This window comes from Lissotriton vulgaris, chromosome 10, assembly GCF_964263255.1.
Source record: "Lissotriton vulgaris chromosome 10, aLisVul1.2, whole genome shotgun sequence".
In the NCBI taxonomy this organism is placed as follows: Eukaryota; Metazoa; Chordata; class Amphibia; order Caudata; family Salamandridae; genus Lissotriton; species Lissotriton vulgaris.
In genome coordinates, this window is record NC_141698.1 from 1,072,266,610 (window position 1) to 1,072,294,244 (window position 27,635).

The following is a 27,635-nucleotide window of genomic DNA, read 5'->3' on the forward strand; positions in this document are numbered from 1 at the left end:
TGGAATCGACTGGCAGGGAAGGAAGCTCACAACAACTGCCTCTCCCTGTTTGAATACTAACATTCTGCTGTGCTTGTAGGAAGGTACATCCTGACTATGGTTGCCCCCAACTTTTTGCCCTGTGTTTTAGCTGGTTTTGGACATAGTCGACCTGGGACCCTGCCAATCAGGACCCCAGGCCTACTGCTCTCTCTTTAAAATGGATTCCATGTACCCTAGGTACATTTCCAATTGGTACTGGGCCACCCTATCAGACCCTGTAACTCAGGGCATAGGTGTACCCAGGGCTGCCAGGGGCTGCAGCATGTATTGTGCCACCCCTGGCTGGCCTCCTAAATTTGACACAACTGGCTGCATGACAGCTGGGGCAAAGTCGTGTAATCACCCTTTGCTGTAGGTGTAGTATACCTATACCTAACCCTAACATGGACACACAGATTCCTATCAGTCACTCCTATGGCAGGCCTTGACAATCCTGAAGGCAGAGTGCTTGGAATCGTGTGAGATGGTGCTCTGGCATGAGCTGAGCCTGTCTGCAGCTTGCGGAATCAAGTCCTAATAGCTGCTCCATGATATCGCATACCATATACTCTTAAGTGCATTATAATCCTCGCGGTTAAATGCTATCTTTGGTATTGCTTTATCAAAACATGTCGAGTAAGGTGTCATACGAATTGGAATACTAACCCCTCGCCAATTCTGGCGACGGGGTTAGCATTCCACCCTTCTAGAGGGACACGACATGTATGTAACTGTGAACCCCGGTTAAAGTTAACTGAAGCCTCAGCTCCACAAAATGGATGCTGCCACCACAGACACGAGTCTGACCCCCTACAGCTGGGAGTCCTTCCAGCGAGGGGAGCCTGGACAAAGGGTTTCCTGTCAGGGGCGGTGCTAGCACCGTCCCAGACATGGTTTTGTGTATCCTGGGTAGGCAGGGCTTTACAGGAAGGTGACTGCTGAGTGGCACCCCGGTGCTCACTACGCATAGGCCGGTCTGAACCAGTTCCAGGGGCACACCAGCCCCTGGCCTGGGGAAGTCCGGCATGGCTGAGGGGTGTAACCACCCCCCACCTAGTCCCACCCATAGGCAGGACCTAGTCACCGGGTCAGCCCCCTTTTTTAGTATAAAGATGGGAGCGGGCCCCCTGTTAAAATTAGATCATCTTTGGAATCAAGATACCACTTTCTTCGAAAGGACTTCACGATTTCTTCTTCAAGATTCTCCCTTGTGGCTAAGGAGTAGTCACCCTGCATCCGCAGGCACCATCCTAAAGAACACTGCGGTCTGCTGCAAGTCCTTCATCACGAATCCGACGACCCAGCTCGACGAGACCCGGCTTCCCTGGCACCTCTGACCTCTACTCACCTCTACAGCCAAGCTGAGAACCGTGAGTGCGACGAGACCTCAAGGGACCGACGATCGCCAAGACTGCACGACATCTTTATTGCAAGCCCACCGAGTCTTCCACTGGTGAGTGCTTTGGGGTCCGAGAAGCCCCAACCCTGCGCAGCTCCAGCACCCAAGATCAGCCTCCCTGCATCTCCACGATCGGCGTGGGGCCCTTCTGCTGTTTGCTGTGCACCGCGTTGTTTGGCTACTAGCCGGCTGGCTTGTGGCCTTCTGAACGACGCCCGACGACAACTCTTCTGCTGGTCTGGTTGCTCCAGGCTGGCCCTTGCTTCCTTCTTCAAGAGAGGCACCCCGGACCCTCCTGGTCCACTCCAGACGCCATTTTAGGTCCACCGCGTGGGCTTGAATTTGCCAAGGCTTTGTTGCCCAATCCTGGGTCCAGCGACGCCGACAGCTTCTATCTTCGTGGGACAGCTCGATCCTCCATCCTGGTCGCCGACAACGCCTCCTGGTCCGTGAGATCTTCGAGTCAAGCGTCACCCACTCACCTTGTCGAGGTGGCTACCATCCGGTGCCCTCCTGGTGCCCCCTGACTACTGGCTAGTAGTCTCGAACTTGGTCCCCTCTGCTTTCAGGTGTCATCTATCTTCAAGATCCAGGCTTGGATCCGACTGAACTTTCTTCACTGGTCACCGGCCAGCATCTTTTCTTCCGGCTCCTGGTCCGTCTACGAGGATTCCCGACGTCTTTTCAGACCTATGCAGCTGCAGCCCCTGGGCTAGGTAACTTCGGCATTTCGGTGCCCCAGCATAGCCTCACTATCCAAGGGTCAGAATCTACTTTCGTTTTCTCCCTACCAGGTCGGGTTCGCCCGAGAACACTAACTTTCTATTTCCTAGCTACCATAGACTTTTGTCCCGCATCTCGCGTGAGAGTGCACACACTGCACCCGAGTCCCCTAGGCCTCCTAGACGTAATCTAACGATTCCCTAGTCAAGTCCTAGCGATTCCAAAAGCTATTAGTACTGTACTTACCTGCTAGGAATTTCGCATTCCACTTTCAGAGTATATGGTTTTCCGTGCCCCTCGGGCATTTGTATATACTGTGCTAACTTAAGTATTTTTGTAAGAGTTTTGGTTTGTGCTTAGTACCCTGTCCTCATAAAGAGTACAGGGCTGTTGTGATCTTTAAATAAATAACTGTTTATTTTCATAACACTTGTGTGGTGTCCTTTCACTTGGTATTCAAGGGGTATATGTGTGGTAAACAGCTGGCTTAACACGCCCTCTCGAGTCTTTAGCCTTAGACTGCTCGTATCCACGCTACTAGGATAGCTGGTCTATAAGGTTGACTTACAACCAATCATCAATAAGGGTTGCTGGACTGATACATAGTGTTCACTAGAATAGTGAGCACTGCATATCAGGCCACCTTCTCACATTGGTGAGCAGCGGTTGGGATTTGAGCTTGCTGTTGTTTTACCACACGTATCCTAAGAATATCTTGTTGAAAGATCACATAAGTACTGTTAGGTACATATAACTAAAGCTTAGAATACTCTGAGTTCTACTGAACCAGCTGTTGTAGCTCCTCAAGGCTTAGCACACCTTGGCTGCAACTCTTAGCAAGGGATCAGTAGGTAACACATAGTGTAGGTAGGTGCATCACTTACACCACACTAGAAGCAGTATGTCGGCCACAGGAGGAAACACTGAGTCTCCCCTTGTGTCAGTTGACCCTCCACAGGTCATCCCTTCAAAATATACTGCTCTTAGCTTCCATGAGATGAGACAAGTGTGTACTCTCAGGAAACTAAAACAGGGGTCTAACCCCACCACTTCCTTTCTGATTGGTCTCTTAGAGGCTTATGATGCCAGTAGGGCTGGTAACCCAGACCCTTCTAATCCAGATGGAAGTTTGCCCTCCTTACAGGGTCCCTTTGATATCCATCCCCTCCTTGAGGCAGATGTTGCTGAGGATGAGGATGAGTTATCAGGGGATGAGGCAGATAAGGGACAGGTAGAAGTCAGCAGACTAAGCAGGTCCAACTTAAGCAGACATGAGCTTGGTACTGGGGAACTCCTGGGCCCACTCTCAGGTCAGCTTAACATTGGGAATGGACGAGTTAGGTCTCTATCAAGAGGCTCTAGCAGATCCTTTCGAACCAATGGCTCTCTCAACTCTTCTCACAGAGGAATGTCTTCCCCTAAGAGGAGAGTGTATGAAGCTGAAGAAAGGGCAGTCAAACTGAGGATTGAAAGGGAAGAACTTGCCCTGGCCAAAGAGAGACTTGCCCTTGCTAGAGAGCAAGAATTATGTGGGCTAGTTCCCACTGGTGGCAGCAATAAACCTAGCAATAGGGAAAGGAGTTTTGATACAAAGCACCTGAATAAGATAGTGCCCCCCTTTAAAGAAGGGGATGACATCCACAAATGGATTACTGCTTTGGAGAGAGCCTGCACTGTGCAGGGTGTTCCCCAAAGTAAGTGGGCAGCTATCTTGTGGCTCTCCTTTGATGGTAAAGGTAGAGATAAGCTCCTCACCACAAGGGTGGAGGATGCTAACAATTACCAAGTCTTGAAAAATGTACTGGTTGATGGGTTTGGTTTAACCACTGAACAATACAGGATGCTGTTCAGAGACACCCAGAAAACTCAGTCTCAAGATTGGACTGACTTTGTTGATTGTGCCACTAAGGCTTTTGAAGGCTGGCTACTGGGTAGTAAGGTTACTGATTTTAAAGGATTGTATAATCTAATTATGAGGGAGCAAATCTTAAATAATTGTCAGAACCAGTTATTACATCAGCACCTGGTAGACTCTGAGTTGACCTCTCCACAGGAATTGGGTAAGAGGGCAGACAAATGGGTCAGAACCAGGGTTAGGCCTAAAAACCAGGGTGGTGACCAGAAAAAGGAATCAACCAAGCCTCAAGAGAAGGGTGGGGATAAATCCACAGAGAAGACTTCCCTAGGGCCCCAAAACTCCAACAAGGGTGGTGGGTCCCAGAACACTCCTTCAGAACAGAAGAAACCTTATTGCCATACCTGTAAACAGGTGGGCCATTACAAAAGTGATGCCAGTTGCCCTAAAAATGGTAATAAGGGAAATACACCCCCAGGTAATACTCCTAAACCTCCTGTTACCACTAGTGGTAATCCCCCAGGTGGTGGGAGTGCCCCCAAGAATGTGGTGGGCATTACTTTGGGCAATCAGGAGGACTATGGCTTAGCCAGGTTCCCTGGCCACACTCTTGTCTGTGAGACTGGCATGGGGTTTGCCAACTTCACTACTGGACCCCACATTTTGGGAAAGTATAGACAAGAAGTGTTAGTGAATGGTCAGAAAGTTGAGGCATTCAGAGACACAGGGGCCAGCCTCACCATGGTGAGTGACCATCTGGTCCCCTCTGCTCAACTGACCCCTGGTTTTACTTATCAGGTGACAGACATTCATGGAATGAAGAGAAGGCATCCCATGGCAGTAGTCAAGCTCAGCTGGGGTAATGTCACAGGGCCCATGAGAGTGGCAGTGACAGATAACCTACCTGTAGATTGCTTACTGGGGAATGACCTGGAACTCTCAGCATGGGCTGAAGTGGAACAAGAAACTCATTCCAGAATGATAGGCCTATCCAGACAGGTTAGTGGGGCAGTAATAGCTACAGCCCCAGTCCAAGCACCAGTCCTCCCTGAAAAGGTTGGCAAGGTTGAAATGGTCTCAGCCTCTACTCAGACAGATAGTGAGGTTGTGAAGCCTGAAACAATGGATCACTCCACTCAAACAGAGAGCCTTGAGGAGGAAGAAGAGTCTCCCCCCTCCCAGACACTAGGTGAGAGCCAGCCTCCTCAGGGAACTGACTCTACCCCTGTTGAAGGAACTGCCCCAGAGGTAGTCAGGCCTAGCCTGGCAGAGCCCCTGATGGCAGTGGACCCTTCCCAGGTGGGACCCAGTCTGGAGCAGGTAACCTGCACCTCTCTACCCTGCCTCAGTCAGCCCAGGGCTGAAGAGACCAGGGAGGCCAGTGGTGGACCCCAAAGGGCCCCCTGTCCAAAAGAACCACTTAATCAGCAGATTAGGGTCACTGAAGCTGGTAAACCCAGCCAAGTGAAAATAAGTCAGACTCCTGAGGGATCCCCCTTAAAAGTAGTTAGGGAACTCCCACAGCTGGACACTGTTGGGCACAGCCAAACATGGGGCCTAAAAACCCCAGACCTGACCTGTCCCTCCAGTAAGCCAAACAGAGGGACCCAGCCTCCAGCTTTAGGTAGCCAGAGGCTGACCCTGAGAGCTCAGTGCATCTCAGCTAAAGAAAGAAAGGCACATATGATGGATGGTGATTGGAGGAAGTTGAGCCCAAAGGTAGAGGAGCCTCACTTCAGTACTCCATCCCAGCATCAGCCTTCTTCTTTCCCAAGACACACCAGAGACAGAGATTCCCTATGGTGGAGACCCTCAGATACCCTTAGGGTGAGGGGTTGCCTAGTGGACCATGACACAGGGGGAAACCAAGCCAGAGCTGGTCCTTCCTTATATGGCCACTTAGGTAATAGAGGCTTACCTGGACAAGGATAGCCTTATCTCCTTTCGTTTGGGGGGGGGTTGTGTAGGAAGGTACATCCTGACTATGGTTGCCCCCAACTTTTTGCCCTGTGTTTTAGCTGGTTTTGGACATAGTCGACCTGGGACCCTGCCAATCAGGACCCCAGGCCTACTGCTCTCTCTTTAAAATGGATTCCATGTACCCTAGGTACATTTCCAATTGGTACTGGGCCACCCTATCAGACCCTGTAACTCAGGGCATAGGTGTACCCAGGGCTGCCAGGGGCTGCAGCATGTATTGTGCCACCCCTGGCTGGCCTCCTAAATTTGACACAACTGGCTGCATGACAGCTGGGGCAAAGTCGTGTAATCACCCTTTGCTGTAGGTGTAGTATACCTATACCTAACCCTAACATGGACACACAGATTCCTATCAGTCACTCCTATGGCAGGCCTTGACAATCCTGAAGGCAGAGTGCTTGGAATCGTGTGAGATGGTGCTCTGGCATGAGCTGAGCCTGTCTGCAGCTTGCGGAATCAAGTCCTAATAGCTGCTCCATGATATCGCATACCATATACTCTTAAGTGCATTATAATCCTCGCGGTTAAATGCTATCTTTGGTATTGCTTTATCAAAACATGTCGAGTAAGGTGTCATACGAATTGGAATACTAACCCCTCGCCAATTCTGGCGACGGGGTTAGCATTCCACCCTTCTAGAGGGACACGACATGTATGTAACTGTGAACCCCGGTTAAAGTTAACTGAAGCCTCAGCTCCACAAAATGGATGCTGCCACCACAGACACGAGTCTGACCCCCTACAGCTGGGAGTCCTTCCAGCGAGGGGAGCCTGGACAAAGGGTTTCCTGTCAGGGGCGGTGCTAGCACCGTCCCAGACATGGTTTTGTGTATCCTGGGTAGGCAGGGCTTTACAGGAAGGTGACTGCTGAGTGGCACCCCGGTGCTCACTACGCATAGGCCGGTCTGAACCAGTTCCAGGGGCACACCAGCCCCTGGCCTGGGGAAGTCCGGCATGGCTGAGGGGTGTAACCACCCCCCACCTAGTCCCACCCATAGGCAGGACCTAGTCACCGGGTCAGCCCCCTTTTTTAGTATAAAGATGGGAGCGGGCCCCCTGTTAAAATTAGATCATCTTTGGAATCAAGATACCACTTTCTTCGAAAGGACTTCACGATTTCTTCTTCAAGATTCTCCCTTGTGGCTAAGGAGTAGTCACCCTGCATCCGCAGGCACCATCCTAAAGAACACTGCGGTCTGCTGCAAGTCCTTCATCACGAATCCGACGACCCAGCTCGACGAGACCCGGCTTCCCTGGCACCTCTGACCTCTACTCACCTCTACAGCCAAGCTGAGAACCGTGAGTGCGACGAGACCTCAAGGGACCGACGATCGCCAAGACTGCACGACATCTTTATTGCAAGCCCACCGAGTCTTCCACTGGTGAGTGCTTTGGGGTCCGAGAAGCCCCAACCCTGCGCAGCTCCAGCACCCAAGATCAGCCTCCCTGCATCTCCACGATCGGCGTGGGGCCCTTCTGCTGTTTGCTGTGCACCGCGTTGTTTGGCTACTAGCCGGCTGGCTTGTGGCCTTCTGAACGACGCCCGACGACAACTCTTCTGCTGGTCTGGTTGCTCCAGGCTGGCCCTTGCTTCCTTCTTCAAGAGAGGCACCCCGGACCCTCCTGGTCCACTCCAGACGCCATTTTAGGTCCACCGCGTGGGCTTGAATTTGCCAAGGCTTTGTTGCCCAATCCTGGGTCCAGCGACGCCGACAGCTTCTATCTTCGTGGGACAGCTCGATCCTCCATCCTGGTCGCCGACAACGCCTCCTGGTCCGTGAGATCTTCGAGTCAAGCGTCACCCACTCACCTTGTCGAGGTGGCTACCATCCGGTGCCCTCCTGGTGCCCCCTGACTACTGGCTAGTAGTCTCGAACTTGGTCCCCTCTGCTTTCAGGTGTCATCTATCTTCAAGATCCAGGCTTGGATCCGACTGAACTTTCTTCACTGGTCACCGGCCAGCATCTTTTCTTCCGGCTCCTGGTCCGTCTACGAGGATTCCCGACGTCTTTTCAGACCTATGCAGCTGCAGCCCCTGGGCTAGGTAACTTCGGCATTTCGGTGCCCCAGCATAGCCTCACTATCCAAGGGTCAGAATCTACTTTCGTTTTCTCCCTACCAGGTCGGGTTCGCCCGAGAACACTAACTTTCTATTTCCTAGCTACCATAGACTTTTGTCCCGCATCTCGCGTGAGAGTGCACACACTGCACCCGAGTCCCCTAGGCCTCCTAGACGTAATCTAACGATTCCCTAGTCAAGTCCTAGCGATTCCAAAAGCTATTAGTACTGTACTTACCTGCTAGGAATTTCGCATTCCACTTTCAGAGTATATGGTTTTCCGTGCCCCTCGGGCATTTGTATATACTGTGCTAACTTAAGTATTTTTGTAAGAGTTTTGGTTTGTGCTTAGTACCCTGTCCTCATAAAGAGTACAGGGCTGTTGTGATCTTTAAATAAATAACTGTTTATTTTCATAACACTTGTGTGGTGTCCTTTCACTTGGTATTCAAGGGGTATATGTGTGGTAAACAGCTGGCTTAACACGCCCTCTCGAGTCTTTAGCCTTAGACTGCTCGTATCCACGCTACTAGGATAGCTGGTCTATAAGGTTGACTTACAACCAATCATCAATAAGGGTTGCTGGACTGATACATAGTGTTCACTAGAATAGTGAGCACTGCATATCAGGCCACCTTCTCACAGTGCTCCCATATTGAATAGCATTCTACATTCCGCTCTCAGAGTGGAAACGAAAACCTAACAAAAAGACTCAGAAATTGTACAATGAATGTGCCCTCATTCATCCAAAGGCAATCTGGGACTGGGAGTCGAAGCTGTATGTCGCCAAACACAAGAAGTTGTGCCGACTCTGCCCTGCTCCCAAGGCTGTTCCGCGAGCAGGCAACTTTGTGCTCACAGCACTCTTCTAAATCAAAGTTCGGAGCTTAAATATGCGTGAGGGCATCACAATGCCAGTCCTTTACCTTTGAGGTCCCCAGTCATGGAGCGGATTCCACAACTGATCCCAATGCCCCAGAGTTCCCTGGACCATCCCAAACGACCAAATGCAGATTGAAGCCTTTAAGGAGGCTCTGATTCAGATTTATGTTGTGCTTTCAGCCCCATTAAAAAGCAATCTCCCCTCTTGCCCCCCCACCCACAGATCAGGTTACAGCCAGCTAATCCAACATTATTGCCAGCTTACCCCTTGAGACATGTTACTGGCCCATGGACGTCAGTACAGACATCAGATCTGGTTCTGAGAGTTATCCTCGTCTCTTCCATATTGTTGATGGTACCAGTGCCACTGGAAAATGATTTACTACTGATAGCATTGTCATACACAGAACCAACTATGGCTCAGTCATGGCAGAAGTCTTGCTGCAAAATTACAGAAGTGCATAAAGCTGTCATGGAAGCCGACTCTGACCCGGTGCTTCAATCTGGGCAGCCACTTCAGTAGAGGCTCTGTTATTGATTTGGCTCAGAACAAGCAACATCAAAGGATGTGAATGGTGATGGGGATGGCTATAATCCCTCCCCAACCATACAGATGTCTTTTACATTGATTTGCAATAGTCCACTGCTCTTGACCTTTCCTGAGGTAGAGTTTGACTCCACCAATGGAGGAAAGTCCCTCCTAATCTGTGGTGGTCCGGAGTACAGCTGAGAATCTGGATTGAGAACAAAGCAAATGCTCTGACAGAAATATTGTAACCTGGGTAAACTACTTCTGAGCTCTTGCTTTCTTTTAACAAAGCCCTCACTGATATCCAAATGGCCACATGGTCAAAACCCAGTTCCTTTCCAGCTGTAAATAGGTAGGCAGACTGGCTCCTGGTGATTATGGTGTTCTTATCAAATATCCTGTTCTGGAGTGACAAGTCCTCAACAAGTAAAGTAAATTTTTTCCAACCACTGCTCCAGACAGAATATTTCAGGAGTATTAAGGATTTCGTCAAGCATGTTTTCCCTTGTCGGTATGGTTTTGCAGTATAGATGCTGAGTGCTTACTGGGTCGCTAAACATATGCCCTGTGGGATAAGTCCAGCGAATGTCTGCTCGCAGTCCCATAAGACCATGGGTCCTTCCTGGCTCAGAGAGTTCATGACGGTCAGTATGTGGCCAAATATGTTATCTGTGTTAGTCTAGATGCTACTTATTGCCTGGGTAGGGCACTTGTCTATATTTCTGTACTTCACCCAGAGCGAACCCCCCCGTGCGCCCCCCCCCCCTCCCGGACCCCTCTTCGGACCAGCTCCACAAGTGATCCGCACCAGGGACAGCAGGAAGAAGTTGACTCTGGAGTCCCCAGAAGCCACGCCGAAACTACGGACTGCCCTGGAGAGCTGACCGGAGGGCTCGGACCAAACCGGGGCGCCCCTCCCTCCCTCCCCGCAGCCCCGTGAAAGGTAGGAGATCAATCGCCGACCCGGAGTAACCCCAGGAGTCCCCTCCTCGGACCGACTCAACTGGCGGTGGTCCGCATCAACATAAAAGAGATGACGCTGTCACAGAAGTCCCCACAAGCATGGGGATAACTAATAACTGAATCTGGCTATCTGATCGGTGTTTAGTTCCCTAAGCACACCGGAGCGCACATCCCTCCCTCCCCGTAGCCCATGATTAAGATAGGCGCTACCACCCTCACTTACCAAAATCTGCAGAAGCTCCGGACCAGTCCTGGAAGTACGATGGGATCTAAGGAACTGCGATAAATGGTATCCAGAGCCAGCCAGCAGATCGACGTCTTGTCAGGAAGAGGAGACCGCCCCTGATCGATCATTTCCCCCTGAATCACAGTAGTTTCGGTGAAAGAAGCTCCCGACCGCCGACTTGCCTCACTAAACCCGGGAGCCTGTCCTCAAGATGGCCGACACGCGTCAACATTCCCAGCTAACTAGGCGCTATATAGTCCTAAAATCGACCAATTAGCACAAATAACTTGCTGACCTGTACGCTTCCCCCATGGTGGGCTATAAAACTGTGACAGGACCAAGATAGCCTCTTGGGAGGTTAAACCCCCTCTCCATTCCCTGTCTAGGGCCGCCTGACCCCAAAATGGCCGCCAACTAGGACTGAATAATAGCAACTAAAGACTCCCTCACTCAGGATCTCCTAAGCAGAAGGAGATGATCAGATTACCACCCCCTGTATAGCTGCAGGAGAAGATAGCAGCAGGAGAGGATTAGACTACCACCCCCTGCATTTGCCAACCATACCAACATAGCCCCAGGCATAAGTGAAGTGCCCCAGATCACCAAGCTGATCATTAGCAAAGTAGACGACTGCAGCACAACCACTCCTGCTACAAAGCCCCCAACCCGCATTATTCCTCTAGGGCAGCTTGACCTCTTTGCTGACATTACAGTCCTCACACTCTTGCTGGCTCCTGGCATATTGTCTCCCAGACAACAAACAGCCCTTACTACTAGTTAGAGAACACAGCACCTCCACCCGGCCCCAACTAGAGAGTCCTCCCACTACCGCTACACCACACACCCCCAATAATGATAGTCTGATCACTAGAGAAGAGCCCCACTCACATTCCCATCCCCAATGGCTCCCTGGCCGTCACACCCAACCCCCCACAGTGCAGCCTACCTCCCAACTAGAAAGAGCGCCTCCTCCCACCTCGATCCCCCCTAGAAACATCTTCACCCGTGGTTCACCCTCACATATCCCTCATGATGAGTCGACACACTTCACCCAAACGATGAACTACATCTTACCTCCCCCTCCCACCCACTCCAATTATCAGACATATCGAGACCGCTTTCTGGTAGCTCATACTGAAAACCACAGTCAATTCACCCACGCCCTCCGTTCCATACCAGTAACACCGCTCCATGCGCACTCCCACCCCCAACACAGAACACCATCCTCCTTCCCCCTTCTACTCACACAAATAATACATCGCACCGTCTCAGCCGTCTGGAAGCTCCGCTGGAAACGCTGGTCTGAGGCATGAACGATACCCTTTCTTCCCTAGCCAAAATCGAAGTCTCCACCCAACAGCCCCCCCCCCCCAAGCCCGCCCTCCCCTGACTGCCCAAATTGCCCCCTCCCATCCCGACCCTTGCCCCCACCAGATCGCAGAGGCAGAGAAGCGAAAAGACAGACCGAGCAGAGTGAAACCCTCCCTCTCCCCTCAGGAAGTGACCACACTCGCCTCTTCCTACGTCCATCCCGCGACCAGAGCACCTCGCAGCATTCACAGAGAGGGACCCCCCCCCCCCCCCCCCCCCTACCCTTACACTGGTCCCCAGGCTGATCTCCTCACCCAAGTCTTCTATTTAAGTAATTACAGGAGTTGCAGGGAATATCCCCCCTCTAGACTCCCCAGACCCCTGACACACCTAACCTCCCTAACTAGAGCACAAACCAGCAAGTCTTTGCCCAATTAAGAACCCCGCATCAGATGCGTGCGCATCAATAGCAGATCCGCCTCCAAACACGCAACTGAATTGGCAGAAGCCATCCTCTCACACGATATTGATGTAGCCGTTATCACAGAAACCTGGCTCAACTCCCTGTCAGCCCCCATCATGGACATGCTGGTACCGCCAGGATTTTCAATCACTCACAAAGACCACCATAAGCAGAGAGGTGGAGGGGTAGCTATCATTCATTAGACTAACCTCGCTATCACGGAAAGCTCATCATGCCTGTACAGTTCCTTCGAATGCCTCTCTATCAACATCAAATCCTGCGCAAAGAGCTCAATACTTTGCCATCTCCTCTACCACCCACCAGGCAATTCAAAGGAATTCGGAATGCAACTATCTGACCTAATCACCTAACACGCGCTCAACGCCAATAACATAATCCTGGGCGATCTCAACATTAGATGGAACGAAACAAATAACCCGCTCATCCAATCCCTCAACAACCTTCTGCTAGAAAACGATCTGACACAACACTGCTCTGAAGAAACACACTACAGAGGAGCGATACTCTACGCAATCATTGAGGACAATTACACAATCACCATCGACTATATCATTCCAGTTGACTGGTCAGACCACCACTTAATTATTTTCCAGATCAACCAACTATCGCCAACTCGACACATAAAACAACCTCCTTCCAAATGGATAAGGAATATTGCCCAAGTCCCACAGATCATCCTAGAAGAAGAATTAAGCACTCTTCTTCCGAACACGACGGAGCACCTCTCAATCATAGATATCACCTCTCTCTCTCCCATCACCTTGAACAACTCAAGACAGAAACTACAACAAACTCATCAAGGACAAAAAATCTTCTTTCTTCTGCTCTGCTCCGCTCTTGATAATGCAAAAAATCGCCCCAAAGAGCTCTTCAGCATCATCAGAAGCCAAACTTCCAAACACATCACATCCGATTCAGTGTCCTCCCAAAATCAATGCGACAACTTTGCCAGCTTTTTTAACGAAAAAATCGCCAAGATAGACCTCTCTCTCAGCACAAACCCCTCTTTTCTCAGGGAGTCCAAGACTTCATCACTGACTGACCACACCTTAGTGACCCCGCCCACTCAATGGTCCGTCTTCACGCCGATTCAGGAAGCAGAGATCATCACCCTGATCGCCAACGCCAAACCTTCATCACACTCCCTGGATCAGCTTCCTAAAAATCTGTCCAAAGTCCTGAAACACACCCTAACCCCAACTTGGTGCAAAATCATCAACAGCTCTCTGCGCTCGGGAATTATCCCAGACTGCCTCAAGGTCGGCCAAGTCACGCCGTTACTAAAAAAAAACAGGATTGGACACGGAAGATATGAACAACTTTATACCTGTGTCAAACCTTCCTCTCCTATCAAACACTGGAAAAATGCGTTCTCCCACAGTTAACCCAACACTTAGAGAACATCAAGCTCCTTGACCCCCACCATTCGGGTTTCAGAAAGGGATGCAGCACAAACTGCCATCCTAAACGTCATTGACTATCTACACAAATCACTTGACTCGGACCAATGCTGCCTTCTCATTCTCCTTGACCTATCAGCCGCATTTGATACTGTTGATCACACACTGCTCCTTAAAGTCCTTCAAGAAAGAGCAGGCTTGGAATTGACTGTACTAAACTGGTTCTCCTCCTTTCAGCACAATCGCTTGCAAAGAGTAAAAATCAAAAACTTTGAATCTGACCCCCTACCAGTCACTAGAGGAGTCCCACAAGGGTCAGTACTCTCCCCCAACTCTTCAATATCTACATGGAACCCCTCACCACAATACTCAGAAATTCCAACATCCCCTTCCATCTCTACGCTAATGACACGCAGCTCTATCTGGAAACCACTTCTATGGACAACATTCTCAAACTCAATGACTCCCTCATGGACGTTCAACAATGGCTCTCACATAACCACTTGAAGCTTAATCAAGAAAAAACTGAAGTTCTACTCGTCTCCAACAGAGACGAAAACCCCCAAATTGAAGAATGGCTCAAAGCCATCGACTCCCTCAATGGCACCCTCAAGCCGAAAGATTTGGTCAAGTCCCTAGGTATCACCTTAGACCCCAAACTAGACATGACAAAACACATCGCGAACTCCGCCAAAAGCGCTTTCCTCAATCTGAAACTTCTCTACAAAATAAAACCCTTCCTGCTTCCAAAGGACCTTCAACAGGCCACTCGAGCACTGGTGCTTTCTAGAATTGACTATGGAATCGCAGCCCTTCCCGGCTCAGCCAAATCACACCTAGGCCCCTTGAAAACCACCCTCCATGCTGCGGCCAGAATGGTCACAGGAACCAAGAAATTCGACCACATTTCCCCCGTGCTCAAGGATCTGAAATGGCTCCCTATTGAACAACGAGCCAACTTTCGAACAGCATGTCTTACACACAAAGCCCTTCACACAGGCAAACCTGAATACCTGGCCGCTAAACTCAAAAGGGCTGGCCAGTCCAGGAACCTCAGAAGCTCCAACACGCTTCTTCTCATTCCTTTGAAATTGCGGAAACGCAAAACTATAAGTAAATCCTTTGCAGGCAATGCACCCAGGATATGTAACACCATTCCTCCCCACATCAGAATGACTTCCCATTTCCCGAAATTCAAGACTTTACTCAAAGCCCTCGTCCTTGAGGCCACCTGAACTGTATGGGGAAGATCATAGTACCCCTCACCCTTGTAGACCATATGATCTGTATGATTGTTATTTGCAATACCCTTATGTTGTCCAGATGTCAAATCTTCCATCTCCGATAAGGCTCACTGTTGTACCTGTTGTGTGGCGCTCTGATACCCTTGGGTCCAGCTAGCGCTATACAAAACTTAAAATAAATATGCCCTTTGATGGGGCACGTCTTTTTGGTGAAAATGCAGACTGCATTGTAGTGCTTAAGGAAAGTAGAGCTGCAGAAAGTGGCTTGGGTCAGTTGACCCTTGCTTTTCCTCACCAGTTAAAGTTCAAAGGTTATTACAAGAGTCTGGCTTAGAGACTGTCTGTCCACCCAGCACAGGAGTTAGCCCAGTGCTTTCGAGGTGGTGGATGTGAGTCTGGCAAACAGTGCACGGACCAGAAGGGGCATCAGTCCTCTAAATCCTGTTCCTCTACTGCAGTAGTCACCAAGAGATGTTCGCTTACTCTTAGTCATGCATGCCCAGCCAACAGGGGGTAATGGATATAGTTTTCTCCCAGGATGGTGATCCATCTTGTCAAACAGATGGTTCTAACAAATTGTTCAACCTGCCTACACACTGCCTTTTCACTGCAAGATATTCCCCTCACATGCGTGTGAATTTAAGACCAGTATATGCCCAGTCTTTTTTCAAGAGGCTCCGGCATGTACTGGACATGGAAAGAAGAGTTACTGTCGTCATTTCCTGGTTCCAAATGATGGATGCCTATTTTGGACTTTCTTCCTCTGGATACCTTCCTGCTGAAGAACAAATTTAAAATGCTCACATTGGGTCCAGTCTGCCCTGGACCCAAGTGACTTGAATGTTTTTGGATTTGCTGGACTCATATCTTCATATACTCATCGTGGTAGGCTGTGCTCCCTTTTGACCTTACCAGCACCCTTAGGCTGATCACAAAAGTGATGGATGTGGTCGCTACCCACCTTTGAAGGTTGTGGATACCAGTTTTCCCCTAGCTCAACAACTGGCTGTTGAAGGCTCGTCACAGTCGGCCGTAAACCAATTCCAGACATTGTTGTGGTTCAAGATCAACTAGCCGAAGTCACACCAGACTTCTCCTCAGAGGATTTTATTCATTGAAGCAATATTGGACGCATTGCAGTTCTGAGCCACCTCTCTGCTGCAGCGAGTCCAGGACATTTGGGCTACGAAACAAACGTTCCAGCCTCGGTTCTTAATTACAGTGAGAGCAGCTCCAGTGTTCTTTGCCTTTTAACCTCCTGCATCCTTGTTGTAAACAATGCCAGGTGGCACACGCAAGCTCTGCAATGGAATGTGAAGGTCAAGGATGTCCAGCAACAACAAAAGGTGACAAATGTCATCCAGATCTCGATGGAGACAGCTCATGATCTGCAACTGTTACTGTTGGACGGAAATTGTTAGAGCTTTCAGGTCCCTCTCCGATCCTCACCTGGTGCCGATTGTGGGGACACTGGGCTGAGGATGTCACCTGAGGGAGGTGGAGATGAGAGGACTCTAGTCGCTGTCGCTGTAGGACGTCCTTTTGTTAAATCTTTGGCCTAGCAAGGTCTTACAGTGGTTTGTATCAAAGAATAACTGTTGGTCCTTTCGGTTTTTCCTACATTTTCCATACCAATCGTTAAATCTCTTATAATGAGATTTATTAAATCAATCAATCAAGGCATTTATAGAGCGCACTACTCACCCGTGAGGGTTTCAAGGCGCTTGGGGGGGGGGGGGTGGGGTGTGGGGGGGGGTGCTGCTACTGCTCGAAGAGCCAGGTCTTGAGGTGCTTCCTGAAGCTGGGATGGCCCTGGGTCAGTCGTAGGTGAGTGGGAAGGGAGTTCCAGGTCTTCGCAGCCAGGTAGGAGAATGATCTTCCTCCGGAGGTGGTACTTCGAATTCATGGGATGAGGGCGAGGCTGGTGGAGCAAAGCCGGCGGGTTGGGGTGTAGAACGAGAGTCGGCTGTTGAGGTAGTCTGGGCCCATTTGTGGAGCTCCTTGTGTGCGTGGGTGAGCAGACTGAACGTGATCCTTTTGTTGACGGGGAGCCAGTGGAGGTTTCTCAGGTGTGTGGTTATGTGGCTTTGGCGAGGGATGTCGGGGATGAGTCGTGCGGCGGTGTTTTGTATGCGCAGGAGCCTAGTCTGGAGTTTGGCGGTGGTTCCTGCGTATAGGGCGTTCCCGTAGTCCAGTCTGCTGATGACAAGGGCCTGGGTGACTGTTTTTCTGGTTTCTGTGGAGATCCACCGGAAGATCTTCCGAAGCATCCTCAGGGTGTTGAAGCATGAGGATGAGACAGCTTTGACTTGTTTGGTCATCATGAGGGAGGAATCCAAGATAAAACCCAGGTTGCGTGCATGGTCCGTGGGTGTCGGTGCTGTTCCCAGTGCCGGGGTCCACCAAGAGTTATCCCAGGCAGATGGGGATTGTCCTAGGATGAGGACTTCCGTCTTGTCTGAGTTGAGCTTTAGACAGCTGTGCTTCATATAACCTTTTACTTCTTTCATCCTTTCCTGGAAGTTGGTTTTGGTGGTGGCTGGGTCTTTGGTGAGGGAAAGTATCAGCTGGGTGTCGTCGGGGTAGGAGATGTTTTAAAAAAAAATATTTTTTATTAAAGAACCGGTATCCGCATAAGACAATCAAGATAAAGTTTGACACAATAAGTACAATATATACAAGGGGAAAACATGGTATAGGAGGAAGAAAAATAAAAACATAATACAAAAATGAATAAAATATCATTTCAATACATTGGATAGCTATGGAGCAAAAAATGAAAACAATAAATTCAAACATAAAGTTTCATTAGTCTCAGCCGATTCCACTAGGAGTTAACCCAGCTTTCCAAGTAGAGACGGCTCGCCATAACACCTCCCCTCGAAGCTTTGCTTTACATCCTCTGGTGGCAAATATAGCCGATTCAGAACTATAAACCGCTAGAAAGCGAGCTAGCCACATTTGAAAACTGGGAGGTGAAACTTCTTTCCAACGGGCAGACAATATTAATCTCACTACCGCTGTACCTATGAATAATAATCTTTCTTCAGGTTTAGAAAGTTTTAAAGAATCATCATAGCCTAAAACAAATAGGGTGTCAGACTCGGGAAGTTTACGACAAAATATTTTCTCCCAAAATGAGGCAATCATACTTTATATGACAATAAGTTCAGAGCAGTTACTAAATGTGTGTATTAGAGTAGCGGGTCCTTGTGAACATCGCGGGCATCGATCGGTCTCTCATTTGCCCCACGCGAAGAGTTTGGCAGGGTTAAAGTAGAGATCGAATACTGTTTTGAACATCTGAGCTTTTAAATTACTAGCCATAAACAAGTTGTTACTCATCTCCAGGACTCTGTCTATATCAACATCTGGGTTAAGATTCACCGCCCATTTGGTTTCTGTCTGTTCAATATCGTCATGTGTATTAGTTAGAAGTATGTCATAAAATGTTCCTATTGTAGTTTTTAGACTGGCGAATGCCTCAATTAAATCAACTTTTGAAAGACAGATTGAGGGACTTTTTGCCCTTAATTTAGCATGTAGTTGTGCAAACTTAAGAAAATCCCCATCAGAAAGACCAAATTTTAATTTTACGTCGAGAAAAACAGTGTCTGAACCTTTTAACCAAACATCGTTAACTGTTTTAATAACCATTCTTTGCGGTAGAATCAAAGTCAAGACCAAGTGTAATGGTGGAGTGAAGCAAAGGTGTATAGCGGTTGATTTTACCGATCTGCATGTGTTTTACTACTTTATTCCAAATTATCCAGGCACTTTTTAAGATTTCACCTTTGTTTTTCTTATAATAACTTGCTTCGGTCTTTCTTAATAATAGGCCGATGGCATCTTGGCCAATTAAAAGCTCATATATTGAGGGGATTAAGGTTGTATCTGTTCCAATGACTTCGGATGGATCTAACACCATAGGATTTAGCGGTTTAAGAAAAGCTGCCCAATGATAAAAGGTAATATTGGGTAACGTAAGCCCACCCCTATCTAATGGAAGAGACCGAAAGGAAAATGATCGTCTAATTTTCCCGTGTTGCCACACGGATTTAGACATAAGTGTGTTGATCAAATTAAGGATTTTAGGATCAACAGATAGAGGAATAGTTCGAAAAAGATATAAACATCTCGGCAGTATATTCATTTTCAAATAGTTCAACCTACCTATAATAGAGAGGTAAAGACCTTTTACTCTATCCAAATCCGTCTTAATCCTGTCTAGGAGTGGATCAAAATTATTTTTCACTAGAGTCTTAGTATTAGGGCAGATAATCACTCCAAGATAAGTAGCTGTTTTGGCTCTTCTTTGATCTGGACAGACAGTATTATCGGTGCATAAAATAATAGTCTTTCCTCTATTGAGAGAATAACCAGAGTAAGTGCCGAATTCGAAGGCCAATCGTTCAATTTCGTGGATCGCCTCGATCGGGTGGGGTGTTAACACCGCGATGTCATCAGCGTAGGCTAGGACTTTTGTTTCGAATTGATTACAGAGAACTGGCTTAATAACATTACTTTCCAAAAATTTGAAAATGAAGGGGTTGATGTAAAGAGCGAAGAGAAGGGGCGAGCAGGGACACCCCTGACTTGTACCTCTTGCAATATTAATATAGCCAGACTCTGAGCCTAACATTAAGAGTTTTGCTTTAGGATGTTGATACATAGATTTTATGGATTTCAAAAATTTAGGGCCGAAATTGACACGTGCCTGGCAACCCACAAGAAGTTCCATGAGACACGATCAAAGGCTTTCTCAGCGTCAAGCAGGATCATTGACATCTGGTCCCCCGTGACAGACATGGCATCAAATAGGGCAATAGCCCGACAGGTATGATCTGTAGTCCCTTTACCCGGAACGAAGCCATGTTGCCACGGAGAGACCAGATGCCCCATGACCCCACTGAGTCTGAGAGCCATCACTTTTGCATATAATTTGGAGTCCGAATTAATCAGAGATATTGGGCTATAGGATGTTAATTGCTCGGGTGATTTTCCCTTCTTAGGAAATAACATAATGCTGGCCTTGTCCCAAGAACATGGAGGAATACCATTTGTATTGAACCCCCAAAAATAGATCCAATGAAAGGGGACATATTTGTTGGCTAAGAATTTTATAAATATCAATCAGCAATTTGTTTGGGCCTGCTGCTTTGCCAGATGTTAACCGCAATAAAGCAGACTCTACTTCAGCCATCGTGATCTTAGCTTCAAGCTCTTCTCTTTCCTCTAATAGACTAACGGCTGCCGGGTTGTTGAGAAAGCTCGCCAGAAAATTATCTATCTTTTTCAGAGGTAACAACTTCTTCAGAATACAGCTTTTGATAATATCTTTGGAATTGAAGGATGATGTCAGCAGCTTGCACGTAAGTCTGCCCGCCGTCTACAATTGTAGAGATGTTATTTGATAAATTTTTTTGGCGGGTTCGAAGTGCAAGCTGTTTACCCACCTTTTCTCCGCTTTTATATACCTTCCTCCTATAAGCTTGAGCGGCTTTCTGGCTGAGATTAGTATTAAGCTCAGCTTTTAGAGCCGCTACCTGAAGCAATTGATTGCTAGCATCTCTGCCCTGTGCAATTAAGGAAGTGTGCTCTAGCTCAGCTTTAGCCTATGCTGATAGCTTTGCATCTGAAAGAGACACGTTAGTGATAGATTCCTTACCTTAGAATATCCCCAGGCGTCAGACTGGATCCGGAAACTTTTGTGTAGCAGTACCCTTGCGCGTCGGTAGGCGTCGTCTGCGGCTCCGCGTCCGTCGTCGGCGCCGTGATGACGTCGTCGGAGTACTTAGATGCCGCCTCCGCGTGCTGACGTCAGTTCTTCTTTTTTCTGCGCCAGCCAGCGCAGATCTGGAAAGAGCAGCTACCGTAGTAAATTTTTGACTGAGTTTTTGGTGATCTTTTGATCCATTTCGAAGTCTGTACGACTCCGGCGGTGCCGTAGGGATGCCCGGATTCAGGCATTGCGACGAGTGCGACCGTACCATGTCGGTCACGGACCCCCACCGCCTGTGCCTGACGTGTTTGGGCGTCGACCATGACGACGAGGCCTCCTCAGACTGTCGGGCCCTTCCGAGGAAAGCCAGGCGGGAGCGGTCCCGCAGGCGGCTCGAACTCCGGCAGTCGGCCCCGCGCCGTGTGAGGTCCCAGTCCCGGTCCCACGGGAGGTCGAGGGACAGGTCGCGGGGACGGAGCCGGCACAGTTCCGGGAGTCGGCACCACTCCTCCGGGTCCAAGCCGTCAGGTAAGAAGCATAAGAACATGAAAAAACAAACAATAGGGGAGGGCTAGAGGGACGTTTAAAGACCAGTGCCTAAGTAGTGTCCCCAAAAGACTGAATTATACACAATAAACTTAGGGGTCTAAGAGCTAAACCAGATAAGTGTTTGCTAATGTAAGTCCTATGTCTAATGAGTACTATAGGAATACACAGAACGAATAACAGACCAAATCGCCAACAAATGAAACACCTGTAATCGTGAGTCACCCCAGTTGTTTGGATTCCCATCAAAGTCTTATAAGATCAATATTCTCATTTGGTCATCCTTGCCGGGTATTGTGTCTCCTGATCATTGAGATCACATGCATACCCTCTCGGATGGTTCGGGGTAGCGACCACAATCACACAGGTATCACAAATGATGTTGATTCGATGGGAAAAGTGCAGTGCAAAAAGAAAAAGTGGTGATTTAAAATAGGATAGGGAACTAACAGAAAACTTTTAATAGGCGTTAGCCCCTTCCTGATTAAAAACAAGAACAGTCTGGCAAAATCATCGCAGTGATAGCAAATAACTGCGAAGAGACCAACATGTTTCAGCCCCAGAGGAAGATGCCTCAGGCTTTCTTCAGGGTCTCTGTTCTTAGATATGCTACTGCCTATAATATGTGTATTAACGGGTGTGAAAAATTATACAAAAAAACACACAAGTGGAAAATGCCAGAAAAGGATATAGTGTTCCTTCTTCTGTGCGGACTCCTCTTCGGAAGCTGGTACTTTGTTACTGTAATCGGGGGACAAACATACAAGTGAGACACTTCCAGCGACTCTGGTCTGTATAGTACAGTGCAAGAAGTCAAAACCTATGTCAGCCTTCGATACTCACCCAGTGCTTCCGGGGAGTGGACCTCACCTCTTCCTGGACCTGGCTCAGGATATGTGAGACCCCGCTCTACGGGAACAGAAACCGACCTCATGGTTATGATAACGGAGGGATCAAGGGTAGATCTACTCTCGTGCACACTACATGAAATCAAAGGTGTTCTGAACGTAGAGTATACTGTCATACACCACCACGCTCCCGCACCAGTGCCATTCACCGCACCAACTCAACATAAGTTGATGATTTCAGAACTGTTAAACTAAAATGACTAGAGGTGTCATTCAGATCAGTGTCAAACACGGGGCTGATGGCCTCCTGCATCCTTCTGGTGCATCACGCAAGGTGGCGGATGCGGGCTCTGCAGTGGGACCTGAAGTTTCAGTGGGCCCAGCATCAGGGCAACCTGTCCGACCATGTCCTGATCTCGGAGGGCACTGCGAGTCAGCTGCAGTGGTGGCTCACGGATCGCGATTGGGTCAACGGCAGATCCCTCTCCCTTCCCCAAACGGAGCACGTAGTTGTGACGGACGCGTCCCTCCAGGGCTGGGGAGGCCACTTGGGAGAGGCGGAGATCAGAGGCCTCTGGTCTCCGGCGGAGTCCCTGCTCCATATCAACCTGCTGGAGCTGCGGGCGATTCGTCTAGCACTGAAGGCATTCCTCCCGTCTGTCCGAGGGAGTGTAGTGCAGGTGTTCACGGACAACACCACCGCCATGTGGTACTGCAACAAACAGGGCGGGGTGGGGTCGTTGATCCTCTGCCAGGAGGCTCTGCGCCTCTGGCAATGGCTGGAACATCAGGGCGTGACTCTGATGGTTCAACACCTGGCAGGTTCTCTGAACGCCAGGGCGGACGAACTCAGCCGTCGGTGCTCGATGGATCACGAATGGCGTCTGAACTCTGACGTGGCGCAAGGCCTCTTTCTGCGATGGGGAGAGCCTTGGTTAGATCTATTCGCCACCGAAGAGAACGCGCAATGTCATCAGTTCTACGCGTTGGTATTTCCAAGGCGGCACTCGCTCTGAGACGCTTTTCGTCGCGAGTGGAGCTGCGGTCTGTTGTACGCCTTTCCGCCTATACCACTTCTGCCCAGAGTGCTGAAGAAGATCAAGCGCGACCGGGCACAAGTCATCCTTGTGGCTCCGGACTGGGCACAATGGTACTGGTATCCCGAGCTACTCAGTATGTCAGTCGATCCCCCGGTTCGTCTGCCTCTTCAGGAGGACCTTCTGTCGCAGCAGCAGCGGACGGTCCTCCTCCCGAACCTGTCCAGTCTCCACCTCCATGCTTGGAGATTGAGCGGCGACAGTTGAGGCCATTTGACTTGCCTCCTGAAGTTTGCAACATCATTCTGGCAGCCAGGCGTCCCTCCACAAAGTCGGTATACGCCTGCAGGTGGAACAGATTTGTGGCATGGTGCACAGCAAAGGCTGTGGATCCCCTCAATGCCCCTCTTTCTGAGGTTCTCCTCTTTCTTCTCTCTCTTGCCCAGCAGGGCTCTGCTCTGGGCACTGTCAAGGGCTATCTTTCAGCTCTTTCAGCCTTCCTGAGGCTGCCTGACCAAACTTCTTTGTTCAAGTCCCCTATCGTTAATCGATTCCTGAAGGGCATCACTCATACGTTTCCTCTTGTTCCCTTTGTGATGCCTCAGTGGAACTTGAACCTGGTTCTTACGTTTCTTATGTGTGCTCCCTTTGAGCCACTTCACAACTGTCCTCTTCGCCTTCTATCTTTGAAGACTGCCTTCCTGGTAGCCATCACCTCTGCCAGGAGAGTGAGTGAGCTCCAGCCTCTATCTTTTAAGCCTCCTTTCCTTTCAGTCCATCCGGACAAAGTTGTGTTACGGACTAGGCCCTCCTTCCTACCCAAGGTAGTCACAGCCTTCCACATTAAGCAATCCATCACGTTGCCCACCTTCTTTCCGCCTCCGCACCCCTCGAGAGAGGAGGAGCGGCTCCACCGTCTGGACCCAAACGGGTGGATGATCAACTCTTTGTTGGGTACGCGGGCGCTAAGAAAGGGAAAACGGTGCACAAGCGGACCATCTCCCGGTGGATTATCTTGTGCATCCAGGTGTGTTACTCCTCGGCTAAGAAGGAACCCCCTGTTGGGCTGAGGGCTCATTCCACTCGAGCCACGGCCACTACTACTGCCTTGGGCCGAGGTGTGCCCTTGCAGGACATTTGCCAGGCAGCTACGTGTGCCTCGCTGCACACGTTTGCAAGACACTATTGCCTGGACAGTCAAGTCCGGAGGGACGGCTACTTTGGCCGTTCCGTCCTCCAGGACTTTCTGGTGTGATTATTGGTTCGCAGACCCACCACCACCGGGATGGTATTGCTGGGGTATCTATTCTAGGGTAAGGAATCTATCACTAACGTGTCTCTTTCAGATGCACAAGTTACTACTTGTGTAACGATATATCTGTAAGAGACATTAGTGATAGATTCCTTACCGACCCACCCATCCTCCCTGTTCTGCGAACCGATATCTAGGGTTAAGGTCGTCCCCTTTCAGGGCCCTAGTTTCATGGCACCAGTGTTGGTTTTTGTCATGGCTCTGCGCTTCTGGCGCGGAAAAGCTGTGGCTAAGAACGGACGTCAGCACGCGAAGGCAGCGTCTATGTACTCCGGCGACGTCACCACGGCGCCGACGACGGACGCGGAGCCGCAGACGACGCCTACCGACGAGCAAGGGTACTGCTACGCAAAAGTTTCCAGATCCAGTCTGACGCCTGGGGATATTCTAAGGTAAGGAATCTATCACTAACTAATGTCTCTTACAGATATATCGTTACACAAGTAGTAACTTGTGCTTCATGATCCTTTCTTATTTTTGTTCTGGCAGAATATTGAAAGCTAGTTATTTCTCCTCTTAAAGCGGATTTATATGTGTCCCATACTGTATTTCTAGAAGCATTAAACCGATTTATATTAATGAACTCTTCAGTCCAGGTTTTAATGTGAGTAATAAATTCATTATTGGACAGGAGTTTCCTATCAAACGACCAGGACCGCTGTTGAGTGTATTGTGAGTTAACTGTAATCCTAAGAATCAATGCATTGTGTCGGATAATATTCTTGGGGGTTTGTTAATAGTTGCTTGTGGTGCAAGGTCTCCAGTATCAAATATGTAGTCAATCCGGACTTGTTTTTGATGGGGATGTGAAAAATAAGTAAATCCTGAATCGTGAGTATTGTTTTGTAGCCAGACATCAATTAATCCATAATTAGCTATAAGCCTCTTGACAGCTTGATACTCTGGGTTTGCGACCATTATATTTTAGTTTGGAGGTGGTATTGGACATTATTGGTATAAGTGAGATATTAAAATCGCTGTACAAAACTAATGGGCCCTGCCAGGTGGCCAATTCAGCCTCGAGTGTCTCGAAAATGGTAGGATCATTTTGGTTTGACACATATATAGTACAGATAGTTATTCCACAAGCAAGCTTAACAATAGCCCACCTACCATGAGGGTCTGAAAGATAACTTAGTCCTAACCCAAGATTTGTTTTGGCTAAAACTGCCACACCCCTTATATGCGAGGACTGTGTAGAGGTTACCAGTAGATTATACCCCTTCAAATTTAACCATGATTTCTTAACCCATGGAACGTGGGTTTCTTGAAGGCAAAGTATATCAACAGGATTTAGTTTCAATAGCTCAGCCAAACGTCTTTGTCTTCCACCATTCCAAGTTTGAACGCTTAATCTACCCATTGTTTATAGGAAAAAATAGTAAGATCACTTTAAGCAAATAAAGCTTTGCTTTAAGACAAATATCTAGCTCCAATTCTGTTCCATTTAACTTCCCCTTGAATAAGCCTTTAGCTGATAAACCTGGTAGGAGATGATGTTGATGTCGTGTTTTCGTGCAATGGTGGCGAGGGGGCTCATGTAGATGTTGAAGAGTGTTGGGCTGAGTGAGGATCCTTGGGGAACGCTGCAGATGATTTCGGTGGCCGCGGATCGGAAGGGGGGGGAGAACTCGCCCCCTTCTGCGTGCAAGCATGATTTTCTAGATACTTATTCTAGAAAGATTCATCATTCAGTCAGGATGTTTAGTGCAGATTGGTTTCAAAAAGTCCGGTTATGCTTATGTTGTCCTGTTAACTCCTCAACCGCACTGAAATATGATTCACAAGTTATACGTTTTAAGAAAATCAACTACTTTAGTTTCAGTGGAAGGCACAATGGGTGTACAAAACACAAGAAGTGACTCATTCAGTTTTTTTTCTTTTGATGCTCTTGAATGATTCTGAATGCTCCAGAAAACAGTCTGGTATCTGGAATTGAGCAGAGCTAATTTTGAGTGTGTTCTCTCTGACAATTATGGGACTGGCTGCTGTACAAAGAACAGATGAGTGCTTCCTAAGGAATTTTTCATAGAGGGATTCAGTTTTTAGATTTCGCCTAGCGAACAGCTGCGCAAGCAGCGTTTCGCGCAGCCGAAAACTTTTGTTTACCAGTATGGACAAAAGCCCCGCCTCTCTGTTCCATTGGCTAGCTCCATAAATGGAGGCTAGCCATTGAAAGAGAGAGGCGTTCGTCATTCTGCGAGGCGACTCGTGGGCGTTCCTGAGATTTTTCTCATCCAGCCCCTTTTATCACGTCAGTGCGGCGGTGGGCGGGGTTTCTTTTTTTTGTTCGTCCAGGTTTCTTTTGGTCATTCTGCGGCCGACCGCCGCCGGAGGAAGTCCAGGTGAGTGCTGGCTGTTCCCGCCGCCCCCCCTCCCGCTGTCCGTGCCTTTCCCGCCCCCCCTCCCGCTGTCTGTGCCTTTCCCGCCCCCCCTCCCGCTGTCTGTGCCTTTCCCGCCCCCCCTCCCGCTGTCTGTTCCTTTCCCGCCCCCCTCCCACTGTCTGTGCCTTTCCCGCCCCCCTCCCGCTGTCTGTGCCTTTCCCGCCCCCCTCTTGCTGTCCGTGCCTTTCCTTGTTTAAAGTTCATTGGCGTGCAACTAGTCCTCGTATTTTGTGCAGTGTTAATTTTTAGGCCAACGGAAATACTGGCGGAATGACTACTATGTTTAGCAGGGCCTCCATTACCGTGCCTTTCACCTGCACTGCAGTCTGGACTAGGAAGACGCTGATGGCTGCAGCGGGGCTTCTTTGTAGGTAGCACAGATTAATGGACCAGACTTTAATGTTCTAACAGGCTTTCGATATCTGGGGAAAGTGTATTTTCGAGACTCCTTGCCAGAGCCAAGGGCTCCCGTAATACTCTATAGCATGCCTAAGTTAGTGCACACGCGTTTCTTGTGTCCGCGTGCTCAGTGCAGGTTGTGTGGGACTGAAAGACGAGGTTGAAATATGGACCACCGGCGGTCACCCGAGTATTTGTGCCCTGCTCAGTGACGAATGACTGGTTTCTCTGCAGGAAAGGAGTGTGTCTGGGACTTGTCACCTGAAAGTTGTCTCCTGCCCGGGTCATCGCTTCGCTGTTGTGTCTTTCGG

At 49.0% G+C, this 27,635-nt stretch overlaps 1 protein-coding gene and 1 pseudogene across 4 annotated transcripts in view; both read left to right on the forward strand.

Moving 5' to 3' along the window:
* The window catches only part of TOP2B (DNA topoisomerase II beta), a 683,650-nt gene that overhangs the window by 143,396 nt on the left and 512,619 nt on the right, over nucleotides 1–27,635 (forward strand). The gene's annotated exons all lie outside the window — the stretch shown is intronic.
* Nucleotides 14,407–25,061, forward strand: LOC147689331 (uncharacterized; annotated as a pseudogene).